Raw genomic sequence first — 16,513 nt, forward strand, 5'->3', positions numbered from 1 at the left:
ATAAATATAGGTGAAATAAAAGGAAAAACAAATGTCATCAAATGAGAATATAGATGATAAAAATTAATAGAAATGGTCCTACATAGCTTATAAATTCAAATTTCGATTTAGAATTTTTTCAAAAACTTTTTTCAATTTAATTACCTAGATATATATCTTCATAAATATATATTTTTGCTATGTTAAATAAAAAATAAACTGCCAAAGCAAATTAACAAGGATTAAAACAAAGTATTTACACCGAATGGATAGAATTTTATAATACACAATCTACAACTTTGGGTAATTATTGAATTCAAAGGTTGTGGAATTTTTTTTTTTTTTAATATTTATTTATTGCTATTCACAACTGTACATTATAATACATTTAGTAAATCTGATCTAAGTTAAATTGGAGTGTTACAAACGTGTAGAGAAATTACCCATTGGTAGCACTCTAAGGACATTTTACATTAGCTGGTCTAGTGGCCATCTTCTTTTCAGGCGCCTCGGAGGATTGTCAGGAATGGAGGAGGATGCAAGATTAGAAACTAGAGGGTTTGAGTGGTTAGAGAGTTTATAATGGAAGGAGTGATATCTGGTTTGGGCTAGATCGGTTAGATAGGGAACATTAAGGTCTTTATGTATGATTTTATTTGTTTCAAAGTAAGGAGGATTGAGGATTTTACGAAGGATTTTGGATTGTAAGGATTGAATACGAGAGGAATTCGAAGGTTATGTGGAGCCCCAAAGCTCAACTCCATATGTCCAGATTGGCCTTATTACAGTCATGTAGATCAGTATTTTTTAATGTGTTGGAAGTTTAGACCGTTTGTCTAGTAAGTGCTGTAATAGACGAAATCGACGTGCAGTTTCCTGTCTTTTCAGTCTGGTGTGAGGATTCCAGGTTAATGGTTTCTCCAAATGTAGTCCAAGGTAACGGATCTGTTCGACAGGGGTAAGAGTAACATAATTTTTTACTGAATTTACTGTAGTTTGGAAACGTGTAGAGGCACCTTAAATTCGTTCCCTAGTTATAATAATAAAGGCGTGATATGTTTTGGGCAAAGCAACACCTTAGACCACTCACTCAACACATTTCATTAGAGCGTGCTCTGTTAGGAACGGCTCGCCGGTCAGGAGTGGAGCACTTGTAGACTGAATGGAGTTGATGCTATTCACGGGGCGCGTCTTATTATTCACGGGCGCGCAGCTGTGGAGGACTGCCTCTTCTGCTGTGTGTGTTCATGTATTAGCGGGGGCTGAATAACATTGGCATCCAATAGGCACGCTTCTTGTTATTAATTGTGAAAAATAAAAATAATCTCCAAACTGTCATATAATGAGGTATTATTTCAATTAATAATTTTTTTTATATATCGGTATATAAAATATCCGTGGAGAAGATAGTTGTTTTATTATTGATTCAGTTACCTAGATCCAGAAAAAAAATATGTTAACAGTCAAGAAAAAAGTTATCAATATATATTCGAATTTGATTTTTCAATAGAAATTAATGATCCCGCAATTCTTTCTCAGTTAAGTGTCCCTTTAAAAATAACTGTAAGTGTCCCTTTAAAGAGGGAGTACCTCGAGGGCCAATGCTGTGACAGCTGTGTTACTATCTGCCCCACACACGACATAGCACTTAGTCCACAACCGCTTAACAGCACAACCTATGCAGGCCACATTGGAGTTCCCACTTAGCAATTGCAGCCTTCATCTCTACTACAATCATAAAACTGAAAGATAAAACGCAATTACCATAAATCACATCGCACCTTCCATATTCCAACTCGTATTATGCTCAATTAGGTTTAAATGACGTATTTGGTTATTACCGGACGATTTCATCACAAAACCACTTTATTGCGCATGCTCTTGACAGTTATGTCAGTCTAAAAGTGGTCTTTGGAACTAGCTTATTACTGGACCGTTTCACACGAAATGTTTTATGCTTTTTCGCGAATGTGTTAAGTCTAAGAGATAAATTTAGCGAATGAGGTGATTGTGATTGTGATTAAGACAACATGGGGTCTGGAGGTCCTTCTGTAAGAGTATAGGGCCCTTTCGATTAAACAGTGCAGTTTTGTTTTTTGACTAGTGTTTGATGCATTATGCATTATGTGCAGTACGGTGTGGATTTCATGGTCATCCAAAAAGAGAGGTTTATTAATGACTCATTATAATCTGTTAAAAATGAAAGTTCACTAATCCCACATTCTGAAATAAAAAAACTAAAAAAAAAAAACAACGGAAATTTCATATGTAATGAACCAATAGTGTATAAGGTGTACTTATGGAATTATGGAAACATAGTATATTACTGTTTACATAAAACCAATGGTATCCAAATTAAAGTCTTTATTTCTTTAAAAGTCCAACGTTTCGGCCAATTCGACCATCCTCAAGGACAATCTTAAAAATAACAATTTGTTTGGAGTTATATTATGATATTGTATTTGCTGCTTTAGCGCACTTGCTCAGCCTCCACTGGCTCACTACCAGTGATGCGGCGAGAGGGATGCGCTGGGATCTCTTGAGCTCTGCTCTACCCCTCACACATGGGGGATAGAGTGGGCTCGGGGATCCTCAGGTCAATTGTGTAAATATTGTATATATTATTTTACCATTATGTTATTTTATTTATTTATTTTTCATACAGATAGTTTGATTATGTTTATCTTGTTAATTTTTTTGTTTTTATATATTTCAAGAGAGTTTTTTTTTATTATATTTTTTTTGTTTTATTTTATTTTATTTTTTTTAAATATATTTTTTTATTTTAGTATGTATGAGATCATCCATCACTATTACCTATTGCCCACAACTGTGTGGCAGATTGTAATATCTATCAATAGATAAATCTATCAATCAAAAAAATATTATGATATGATAGCAAGGTGTAATAGAATCAAATTTGTTATAATTAAAAGTTTAATATTGATGAAATAGTGACAAAATAGGGTTATTTTGACTAAAACTATTGACTTGGAAATATAAATTTTAAAATGATTTATGTAAATTGATTTTTAAGATTGTCCTTGAGGTTGGTCGAATTGGCCGAAACGTTGGACTTTTAAAGAAATAAAGACTTTAATTTGGATACAATTGATTTTATTTGAACAAAAATATCTAGTCTCAAGAAAGTGCAAAGATATAGTACATTAATATTATTTTTTTCATAACCTATAAATTGGAGATGTATTAAGGAGAATCAAATTCATTCTGAATAATTAAGATGTTGTAGAGTTGGGAACGAGTGATGCTTTCAACTCAAGGTAAGATTGTGCCACTTCCCACTGGATGTTTTATTTACAACAACAATGATTCATTAAATTATTCTTGCCTTACGTTTCAATAATCTATTCAAAGTTTTCTAACGTAGATTAAAGTTACATCACTTTGTTTTCTCTTTAAAATATATAAAATAAACATTAATTTAAATTAGGATAAACATCTCGATTGTAATGATTTTTCAATTTTATATCTATATAATAGATTATACTATATCTGTATAATAGAATGGGGATCGCTGTAGCAGCGTGGCAAGGCGCGTTGCTACTTAATTCCAAGGACCCGAGTTCTAATCCGGCTGGGCAGAAAATTGTTTTCTGTTACACTGTAGCCATGAGTCAACTCCTGTGGGTTCCACCCAGCCTCATAAATTGGGTAAAAATCATCACCTCCTTGCACAACCGTTGGTTGTAGTGGTACAGATCTTTAGTGTGTACAATTTTTGTTTTTTATTTGTTTTATAACTACTTTTCTATTCTTACGTGATAATTACGTCTGCTTTTCATTCTAAATCTAATGATTTTAACTGTTATTTTTTTATTCATGCTTATTTTATTTTTTATATATACCTCTTCGTTATTCTTTTTGTATTTACTTATTGTTTACATATATTAGATATTATTTTTATTTCCTTTTTTAATTTTAATATAATTTTTCACATGTATTTAGAGTCATCTTATTATGTTACATTGTCAACATATTTTTAGTTGTTTTGTATTTTTTTAAAATTCTGGTTTAAGTCCTGCAAAGTGGGACGAAACGGAGGCAAATAAATAGATAACTATTTTTGAAATGAATGGAATATGGTCCGGGTGCAGTAAAAAAAAACTCAAATAGTAGAATTATACTATTTTATTGAGCCAACGTTTCGCCCCACGTTGCAGGGCTTCGTCAGGGCTAAAAAAGATACAAACACATAGTTACAAAAGGAAAAAAGATAAAAAACAAAAAACAAAAACAAAAACTTAAGTGTAAAATAACAGGGGTATAAAATGTAAAAAAGTAAAATATAATAAGAAAAATTAAAGGTTGTAACTACTATTACCCTTTTCATTTACTATTTACAACCTTTAATTTTTCTTATTATATTTTACTTTTTTACATTTTATACCCCTGTTATTTTACGCTTATGTTTTGTTTTTTTTTCTCTTTTTTCCTTTTGTAACTATGTGTTTGTATCTTTTTTAGCCCTGACGAAGCCCTGCAACGTGGGGCGAAACGTTGGCTCAATAAAATAGTATAATTCTACTATTTGAGTTTTTTTTTACCGCACCCGGACCATATTCCATTCATCTTTCACACGGTCAATCAACAATCTTCCAGTATAAGTGTTTTTTATAATTTCTTGACTTGACTTTTGAATTGCATTTCCGACAATATTCTTCTTATCTTTTGTTTATTTGCATATATTTGTTCATAAAAATGTGTACATTGTTTTAATCAACCCTGAAACCCTGTGGTCCCGATGATATTGCTGTCTCTTTCCCTCTCTGGAAACAGGCCTTAAACATACTACTACTTACTAGTTACAATTAAATAAATTACTAATAATATAAAAATAATATTTAAAAACTAACTGAGCATAATTATTAGTGATCGATATTGATCTTGTTTTATTTATCTTCCGTGTCCTTGGTGAATAAACTCGATTGGTAAAATATTGGAATGAAGCGGGACGCGAGATCACGAAGCAGAGGTACTGAAGACACGACTGGTAGTGAAGCTATTGTAGTCCGCCGTCCATTGTGTGCTCTCAGTTATTGTACAATATATCCCGTAGTCCTCCAGTCTATGGGTGTCGTGTTCTCTGTACTCGTCCGCTTGTCCCCTAACACAACAGGGGTACCTCGACTTACCGGAGTTATCGTATAATAGCCTGTGGCTTATAATATTAATGTATAAATAATATATACGAGGAGATGGTTGGGATGTGGTGAGAAAATAATACAAATAATTTGAAAAATGTATTTAATAGTGCCAAAGTTTCGGCCAGAATTTCCAGCCTTAATCAGGGGTCAAGAAAAAAGAACAAGTTAACAACGAATAAAAAAATAAATACAGAATGTTTAAAGTAAATAATTGGTATAGAATGAGAATTAATAAAAATAAAGAGATGAAAGTAGTGGAAAATAAAATATATTACTTAAATATGTAAGTAAAATACAGTAATTAAGAAATAAAGATATATTAACATAAGTTATATAAAGCAAAGAAACATGAATATAGAATAAAGAAACAACAAAAAACTTTTTTGTATTTATTTATTGCAATTTACAACTTTATTTACATAACACAATAAGTAAGATCAAAATGGAGTGATACAGGCATGTAGAGAAACTGCCCATTGGTAGCATTCTAATCATAGTTCTACACTAGGTCTCGAGGCCATCTTATTTTCAGGCGCCTCGGAGCATTGTCAAGAATAGAAGAAGAAGCAAGTTTAGATAGTAGAGGGTTTGGATAGTTAGGGGTTTTATAATGGAAGAATTGACGTCAGTTTCGGGCTAGATCAGCTACATATGGAACATTAAGGTCTTTATTGATGATTTTATTTGTGACAAAGTAAGGAGTGGTTTCGGATTGTAAGAACTGGATACGAGAGGAATTCGAAGGATTAGTGGATCCTCGCTATGTCCAGATTGGCCTTATTATAGTCATGTAGATCTGTCTTTAGTAATAAATAGGAAGTTTAGACCGTTGGTCTAGTAAGTGCTGTAATAGTCGAAATCGACGTGCAGTTTTTTGTCTTTTCAGTCTGGTGTGAGGATTCCAGGTTAATCGTTAAGTAAGAACACATTGATTGCTATATGATAACCTTTAACTTCAAGACGAGCCTTGAAGATCTTTTAGGATGATTTTATTTGTGAAAAAGTAAGGAAACAAACTGTGGTGGTGAATATTACTAACGTGGGCAAGGAAGAATAAGAAAAGAATAGAGAAAGAGAAAGGAGTAAAAGGAAGATTAAAAAAAAGAGAATAAAACATGGAACTCGCCTGCTTATAAGAGATCGGAAATCTAAGTGACCTCAGAAGCGCGTGCGGCAAGACTCTGAATTAAAAAATAGGTAACAAAGATGACGAAATTACAGGAATGTAAGAATACGTTACAAGTTATTTGGATGTTATAAATAAGAACTTGAAAATATTTAAAGTATATAAAGTTTTTTAAAAACTTATTTGTGTTATTCTCTGACCGCACCCCCAAGCATCATCTCCTCATGTTCATTATCAACGGTTAACTATCTTCTCATTGTAAATAAAATAGTTAAAACATTAAATTACAAATATTAAATAAGGATTTAAGTGGAATGTGTCGAAACGTCGGCACGAATAAATAATTTTTTATTAAATAAATCAAAAATTTTGTATCCTTTTTTGTCTCAACACTCTTTATTTTTCACCAGTCCAACGTTTCGGCCATTTTAGCCATCCTCAAGGACATCTAAATATTTAACAGCTTTTATTATATATTCATTTTTAACACTTATAACAACAACATTATTCACCAGTAATATAACATGCCTTTAATTATAATTTCTTCCTCACATTAATTTAAAAGTTACTTTTGCAGGCTATTTTGTCCAGGTCATTTCCTTTATTATAAGTTAAAAACCTATTTAATTTTTTTTTTAAATTTAAAGTCATTAATAGTTAATTATTCTTTTATAAGATTATACACAACAAATTAACTACCATATAACAAACCATTTATAACCTCCCCCCTCACACAGGTCAGCCTTGTTTTAAAATTAATTTATTTTATTTTAAATTGCATTTTTGTCTCAATTTGGTATTTATTCTAATTCTCAAAATTCCATATTACATTTAATTGTAAATAGTAACAAATTTCTCCATTTATTTTTATAAATTAATTTTGCTTAAAATCTCCGCATAATGTTGGTTTAAATTCTTAGTATCCGTTTTAAAATTAACTGTGTAATTGATGTTCTCTGATATATAAATTGACTCAAGTAATTTTCTTTTGTATAAATTGTTTTCTTTATGTAAAATTATGGTGTTGTCAAAATCAAAATTATGTTGATTTTTGGCTGTATGCTGTACTAGTGAGGATGGCTAAAATGGCCGAAACGTTGGACTGGTGAAAAATAAAGAGTGTTGAGACAAAAAAGGATACAAATTTTTTGATTTATTTAATAAATAATTACCTTGTCTCAAGAAATTGAAATAATTTTTTGTTTATTTGTGTTTTTTTTTTCTGACTGTACTCCCTCCCCTCCCCCCGACTGTCTTCTGCAATTTTTAATCTTTAATTTATACAATTAATATTAACTTAGCAACTGACTAATATTTTATATATTATCATAAAATATAGCTCTTAATCTTTTATTAAACAACCATAAAAAAAACTAAATACTATCGAGTGATAGAGCGTTTTTTTTCTGAGCCGTAGTAGTACCTCTCTGCATGACTATGGCGAAGTAATAATAATTAAAACTTAACGAACTCGAAGCCTCTATAGTTATTCAAAAAGTCAATATTTATTTTTGTAATATAATGGCACATTGCCACGGGAAAAGGGAACATTCGTTATCGACTTCGATAAGGGGTAATAAGTTGGGTGAACGGAAGAGAAGATATAAGAAGAACTAACAAGGCAGTTAGCGAACGACAAACTACTTCTAGATAACTAGTGGGCGCCACTGTCCTTGCCATAGAGTGCTGTGGAATAGAAACTGTTCATTTAATTCTGCTACTCGTTTTTCAAATTGTATTCACCTGTATTCTGTTCCGGCTATTACAGCACTTACTAGACAAACGGTCTAAACTTCCAATTTATTACAAAAGACTGATCTACATGACTGTAATAAGGACTATCAGGACATACGGAGTTGAGCTATGGGGCTCCACTAAACCTTCGAGCTCCTTTCGTATCCAATCCTTACAATCCAAAATCCAATATGCTCCAACTAGATATCATTCCTTCCATTACAAACTACCTGACCATCCAAAGCCACTAGTTTGTAACCTTGCTTCCTCTTCTATTCCTGATAATCCTCCGAGGCGCCTGAGAAGAAGATGGCCACGAGACCTGCTAATGTAAAACAATAAAGTGTTACCAATAGGTAGCATCTGTATCCAGGCCTGTAACACTTCATATTAACTGAGATCATATTTTTTAAATGTATTATAATGTACAGTTGTATATATCAATAAATAAATACATAAAGATATAAATAATAATAATAAATATAAAATATAAATAGTATGCAAATATAAAAATTGCTTCCCATACGGAGACGGAATTTTTTTTTTTAAGTTTTGGTATTTGTGAAACCATTTTTTGTATATTTTTTTAATAAACACATTTTAATTATAAAAATGTATAAGAATAATTATTGTCCAATCAGTCTTAGTATTCTGTGTGTATAGCAGAGTAGTGCAGTTGGGTGGCATTAAATTGTAGGAAGATAGTCCGGGCGGCGGTCAATATAGCTATCAAAATAATAAAAGAAAACTATTTATTGTTATCCAACGTTTCGTCCCACTGTGCAGGGCTCCATCAGGGCTGTCAGATTGTAATAGACATGTCTACTGAAGTCGAAGACTAGTCTTTTGTTTTCCTCTCTTTCTATGCTCTTGTGTTTTCCATTTACATACCCTGGTTTATAGCCATGCTCTAGAAATGAAACGATTTTCTGCTATTAGAGAAAAAATTGAAGAAACAAACTTAAATATTGTCTATTTAATTGGGAGAATTAATTAGAGTAGTTGTTGTTGTCAGAACTTATCATGAAGTTTTTATTAAGGGCTTTGTTAGTGGATACTTAAACATATATTTCATAATTAGTTATTATTTTAGTAAAATAACAAATAATAAATAAAATCTAATAACAATAAAACTTAGTAAAATAACCTATTGAAAGAAGATAGTATGAAGTAGTATAAGTTGACCGTATGTAGTAAATTGTAGGAAGATAGTCCGAGTGGAGGTCAATCAAGGTATCAAAATAGTAAAAGAACACTATTTATTGTTAACCAACGTTTCGTCCCACTTTAACTCTAATTAAATGTCTCATTCATTAAAACGTCAATTAGCCATATTTTCTTGTTTTTAATTTTTTTGCAGAAAGTTACTAACCATAAAGTTTTTCATATTGCTACGTATTGATTATTTTCTTAAACATATACAATTTGTTTCTACAATACAATTTTTCTCCGAAGCATACCGTTGAGAAAGACCTTTTTGGGTTTATTTCAAATACTAACTCATCCCTCCTATCCTATAAGGGATAAGAAAGGCTAGTTGAGTGTACTAGTTCTGTTATCAGCCGTTTCTTATCGTAACCACTCTTCTCCCTGCCTTATCAGTTCACACCTACTTCGCCTCTTTAGGTAAGGTCCTAACCAACCCACCAGTCTAAAATACAACTAGGAAGTGTTTTGGGTTCGTTATTATTATTTCTAAATATATAATTTTTTCTTTTGTAATATACCAGATTAGAAATTTCGTTGGTATAGATTTTTGGAGAAAATACATTTGAACAGGTAATAAAAGATAGGTCAAAGGCGAGGAATGCTTGTTATTTTTCAATTTAGAACTGCTCAGCTCGCGGATTCTTTCGAAAAACCTAAAAGTTAGAATTTACAAAACTATTATCATTCCTTATCGTTCTTTATGGGTGCAAAACGGGGGCTCTTACGCTAAGGGAAGAACAACGCCTTCAGATTTTTTGAAATAAAATTTTCCGACCGAAATGGGAGTTAACCTGAGAATTCAGAGTTCTACACAATATACATAAGTACACATTTGAAATATGGGGGGCGGGGAGAGGTTATCTTGAGGTTACCAACCTATTCTCTTGAACTCCATGGGGAAATCAAGTTTTTATTTCCTAGGACCGCCACAAAAATGAAAAAAGGCAACACACCAGGCCGGATTCGAACCGGCGCCAAGTAGTTCCCCCGGGCAGCTAGGAACTGCGCCTCAACAACCGGATATACGGACGGCCCTAATGCCAGTGGACTAACTGTCGCATTAGGTGCCACGTTTAACAGTATACATATGCCTTGACAGTGAACTGTTGTAACATCAGTTTGAACTCATTCGACCACGGATGGCCCTAAATTAAAAACTGTTAAATTTTTTTTTAATATTACCTGTTGCCCACAACTGTGTGGCAGATTGTAATATCTATCAATAAATAAATCTATCTATCTATCAATTTTTTTTTAATTGCCCCAGTGGTCGAAACTCTAAAATATTTTTTTTTAAAATTTATTTAATGTAATTTACAACTGTACAAAATAATACAATAAGTAAATATGTTGTATGTTTCATATACACTTGTAAATCTGGGGAAGGAACCCTTCGGTGGTACTTCAAACATTAATTTAAATTAGAAGGTCTCGTGGCCATCTTCTTTTCAGACGCCTCGGAGGATTATCAGGGATTGTTAAGGATAAAAGATTAAGAATTAATAGGTTAGGATGGTTAAGGCGTTTGGAATGAAAAGACGCATATCTATTTTGGGCCAATTCTGCAACGAATGGGATGTTAAGGTCTTTGTGAAAGAGTTTATTTGGAACGTAGTAAGGAGCATCAAAAATAAAATTTAAAACAAAATAGACACTTTCCAAAAAAACGTAAAATAACTAATTATGTGAATTCGTAAACATGTTGTAAATACTTCTTTACTAGTCAACACAATTATAACAATTTCACAAACTTTTACAGTTATGTTATTGTGCTTCTGGAACAATGATATGACGAATTCTCTATTTAAAATTTATTGTATTTTTTTCTAAAAAATTAAGCTAGTTTATATGTATAAGTTATGGGAAAATTAAATTCCACATCTAAAAAATATTTGTTTTATTACAAAATTTAATGTTTTCTCTTCCAAAAAAGTGTTACAATCCAACTTTTTATATAAATATTTAACGTATCTGTATGTGATGTTATTATAATAATTTTAATTTATTGTTTGCTGGTACATTAGGGACTTCTTACATGCATATTTTCCCTAATTTCTTATAACAACTTTATTGTTTTATTTTTTTTTATATTAAATTTAAGAAAGTAATTGTCGCGTAAACTGTGACTATGTTGAAAGCACTTTCGTTGTAATTCAGCTTCTTTAGGAATTTGAGGTTATAAAGAACATTTACATATTTTTTTTTTGTGAGAGAGTTCCTTCTAATGCTAAATATATGCAAGACATTCGGGTTCTGAGCCACCTAGGAGGTCCCTTGGTTTCGTTACCCACTTTTTTATAGTGGAACGGTGTCGGATCATTGACTACGGAATCCAAAAGCTAATTCATTCAGTTAGCTATATAGGAACTATCACATATTAAATTTCATTAGAGGGTTTCTCTACTTAGGAATTCAATTTTATATATAGACAAAATAATTTATATGTACAATTTAATTGTTTTATCTTATAGTACAGTGTTTACCAGTATGTGGGCCGTTATAAACGCGTCGCGATTTATTCAATTATTCAAAAACAATTACAGCTATGGAAAATAAAAATTAATGAAGAGTGTATCGGTGATTGTTTTCCCTTATTGAACCAGTTTGTAACCTCCAATGAAATTAATTTGACTTGCAATATAAAATCCATTTTTCTTGATCACCTATCAGAGCTTATAAAAAAGTTCGAAAAATACTTTGAAGCAGATAATTTTGCATGGATTCAAGACCCATTTAGAAGAAGAAGAATCTCTTCTTGACTTGTCTTGTAATAATACTTCAAAGTTAAAATTTGGTAGTATGGAACTTTCTGATTTTTGGATATCAGTAAAAGAGGAATATCAACTGCTTAGTGGTAAAGCTTTACGATTATTAATTCTATTTGCAACATCCTATTTGTACGAAGCGGGGTTTTCAGAGTCCGTGGTAATAAAAAGTAAATATCGCTCGAAAATTAAAGGTCGAACAAGAAATGAGGGTCGCCATATCCAATTTCATTTCTAGATTTAAGACCAAACCATCAAATTCATCAGATGCTCCTTATTACGTCATAAATAAACTCATTCACAAAGACCTTAACATCCCATTCGTTGCAGAATTGGCCCAAAATAGATATGCGTCTTTTCATTGCAAACTCCTTAACCATCCTAAGCTATTAATTCTTAATCTTTCATCCTTAACAATCCCTGATAATCCTCCAAGGCGTCTGAAAAGAAGATGGCCACGAGACCTTCTAATTTAAATTAATGTTTGAAGTACCACCGAAGGGTGGTTCCTTCCCAAGATTTTCAAGTGTATATGAAACATACAGCATATTTACTTATTGTATTATTTTGTACAGTTGTAAATTACATTAAATAAATAAAAAAAGATTTAAGAATTTGTGTTGTGAACATCAAGCCCGTCCATTAATTTTAATATTTTATGGATGTTTAATAAATTGTTTGTGAATTTAAAATTCGTGTTTAATTTATTTTCAACTAATCATAGTGGTTGTCCAATCTCAATATGGATATTACCGAAACAGCTGAAGTTTGATATTTTGTATTATCCCAAGGAAAATAGTAAGTATCTGTTTTTAATTTTTCGCTGTTAAATAGTTAATCATTCTTAAAAAGGAAATTTTTCCAATTTTTTATGGAAGTCAAAAATTTTGAAAAAAGTCTGATGTATTAAGGGCGCTACGGTAAAAAAATCGATTATTTAGGAAATCACAAATCGAAAAAGATTAGGAACCTCTTGTATAGTATGTTGCGGGCGAAGTATAGTCGGGCATATTAACCAAAGAAACGGTGCAGATAGACTAAGCCGTGAAGAAGCTAGGTTTTCCGATAACGGGACTCCTGACCGCAACTTGAAGAAAAAGATGATGGTCGCAGGAGCGTATCTCTACTGCTGCGTTTATCCTTCGGCTATTTCTAATGCTGGATATACACATTAGCCATTTGTAGCAAATCCAAAATTTGTTCAAGTGTTTGGTAAACAAAGGAAACCGCAAAAGTTGGTATCCATGCGTATGTTTTATTCTTTTTGAATTTTTTAGGACATTACTATTGGATTTACTGTATTTTATTATAAAAAGTAACATAATAAAGATTTGCGAATTAAATGAAACGTAAATATCAACAATGCAGATTGTAAATGATAAAAATTCATATAAGTAGAACTACATAACCTATAAAACTTTCAACTTTCTTGAATTTTTTCAGTAACTTTTAAATTTAATTACCTATACATATAATGTCTTCATAAATATATATTTTTGCCATGTTAAATAAATAAAAAACCGTTAAAGTTAGATACTATGTATTTACACCGAATTGAAAGAATTTTAAAATATGGAATATTAAACTAGAGTTAATTATTGAATCCGAAGGTAAGGGAAATTTTCCGATTAATTAAAACAGAGAGAGATTAATCAAACAGATATTTATCTAGTGGCAGTTCTAAAACAATGCAAACTGAAAAATAAAGTGTAGATGCAGGAAAATCTCCCTTTGTGTCCAAAAACAAATTCTGGCCATGTTGTACCAAATAACCTATCTTATATATAAGAAGATGCTCAGGGTTGCGGTTAAAAGTGAAACAAAAATAGTTACATAACATAATAATACAGCAATTTTCTGCTTCTGTTCAACTTATTCATTTGGACAGCCCTGATGAAGCCCTGCAAAGTGGGGCGAAACGTTGGAAAATAAATAGTTGTAAACTATTTTTGTTTCACTTTTGACCGCAACCCTAACCATCTTCTTATATATCAATTTTTACGGTCAACTATATATACATCCTTGTGAGTCACCTTTAGCTTTGTTATAAAGTATGTTTGTGTGTATATATATTAATAGCGTCTTGATCATTTATATAATAATAATAGTAATATATACAGTATCATTGCACTAAAGGAAATGAAAGTCTTTTCAAACCTGAACTTATTTGGACCTCCTTCCCCCCATGAGCGATCCATTTGAACCTGGAATCATCTGGAAGTTTAATAATTTATATTTCAGTCGAAAGACGATTTCAGGACAAACCAGTTTTTCCTTGCCCAAACGAGTTTTAGCACATTCCTTTTGCGAAAACTAGTTTTCTCTAGTTGGCTATGATATGTTTGATTAAGGCTGGTGTGTTGATATTTTTAGAATTTTCTGTACTCTATTTTCCTAGTTTTATTTTATTTCTCCAATACGATATTTATCGTTACAATTGTAAAATTTAAGTGAATATGTAAATATTTAATATGCTAGTTGCTATCCATAAATATGTTTTGGTTATATTTTTTTTTTAATGACAAAATATCTGGTAGAAATTACTTCAAAATTATCAAGAGCAAAATAATAAGTGAAAAATGAATGCGAAATAATAAAGAAGATAATAATTTGGCCATATTTCAAAACTTTAAATACAACAAAGGCTTTGTAACTAAGAGAGAAAAATGCTTTGTTCATCCATGCTGGCCAAATACATGGAGTTGCTGCATTACACAGCATAATAATCAATATACCATCGGACATATATAAATTTCATATAATTACATGATATAATAAATTAGAAAGAAAACAGTTTTTTCCCCCACAATTTCTTTTTACAATCAATTCCAGTCTATACAATAAATAAAAAGATTTCAATTCATTCCTTTTTTCTTTCCCTTTTCTGTTCCTTCAATTTCACAATTTTTAATTCACCCGATCAACAAATTCACTCTTCTAGATCCTCTCCAGTGACCCGCTCAACAAATTCACTATTAGACGGCAATGCGAGATCAAACCATTAATAATGGTCACAGCAGTATAACAGTTTATCGAAAAACAAACAAATAAATACATTTTACCAAAACAAAACTAATACAAAAAAGGAGTCTAAGGATGGTCCAATGCGTTGAAAAGACTTATTAGGGGCGTTCATCTTTAGTTAAAGATTATTATCATGTTAAATTGTGTTCAATGGAGAAATATTTCTTTCTTTTAGATTGTTAAAACGGTGTAAAGTTTAACATGGTTGAGATTTAATTAAACTGTTAAATGAAGAATGACGTCACGCAAAAGACCAGCTGATCTCAACACCATTTTGTCTATTGTTGTTTTGTTAGGTTAGTTGCTCGTAGTTGTGTTTGTTTTGTATTGACTTTAGTTTTGACGTTTTTAAATTATAATAAAGTAATAGAATACAAAAGAAAAGAAACTAGGTCTAAGTGAGATGGAGGAAAGATGTGCTGAAGATGTTTGAGATTTAATTATCTCATAAAGATTACCATGTTACATAAAGAGTTTCCCAGAAAATCCGCAAGGAGCTCCTCTGAATTTAATATATAACTTGGGCTTTAAATTGGGCTGCTCACAACCCTATAGTTATAGCACTTAGCCTGTTAAAACTGTTTACATTTGACGCATCATGAAAACCTCTATTTATATAAAATTATAAGATTAGAATTTGTTTTAAGTAATTAAGCAGTACTTAATTGCCCAGAAAGAAAAAGTAGAAAATTACATAAAATGCCTTCTAATTGAAAGCTACTTAATAAAAGGTTTTACAAACTGGAAGTTTTGTAATTCGTTTATCAAAATGCTTTCATAACTTTTAATTTTTAAGTTTTAGACTAATGTATTTAATTATTAGTTTCTCATATAATATATTTACATTTATTGTTTGAGATTCTTTTACTAAAATTAAAACAAATTCTTTTGATCCTATACTTTCAACATATTTTATTAACTCTCCGACATTTTGGTACTTAGAATCTGATTATAAATTAATCGTGCAATTAATATTTTTTGAAATATACATTGCTTTTAACAGTATTCATTAAATTAATCTATTGTTAATGTTAATTTAGAAGTAAAAAATTTTTAATCAAATTGATTAATAAATGATAAAGTAAATTAAGCACTGTAAATAGATGATGAAAGAGTCCTGACCTTTTAAAGTTAGGTTTTGATTTTGTTGAACAGTAGTATTCAGTTTAGTCGTGTAAAGAAGAAAATTGTGTTCAAAAATTCATATTGAAGCATGATAAATATAATTTTTTGTTACTAGATAGGCTATTTTATACAAATTTTAAAGAAAACTGTTATGATATTAATTTGTTAAATATCTTTGTTTTAAATATTGCTGACTCAGTCAATTAGTCTGCATTGTAATAAACTATGTTATTGAATTGGCAAATCAATTATAAAGTTGTCTCCTTGATGGTGGCTTGAGGGCCGAAACGTCGGACAGATAATAAAATATGTTGAGATTATAGGATAAAAAGAATTTGTTTTAATATTTATATTGAATTTCGAATTATATTGTGATATGGATATAT

The sequence above is a fragment of the Halyomorpha halys genome, unplaced genomic scaffold, assembly GCF_000696795.3.
Source record: "Halyomorpha halys isolate HHAL.00 unplaced genomic scaffold, Hhal_1.1 Scaffold3.1, whole genome shotgun sequence".
NCBI lineage: Eukaryota > Metazoa > Arthropoda > Insecta > Hemiptera > Pentatomidae > Halyomorpha > Halyomorpha halys.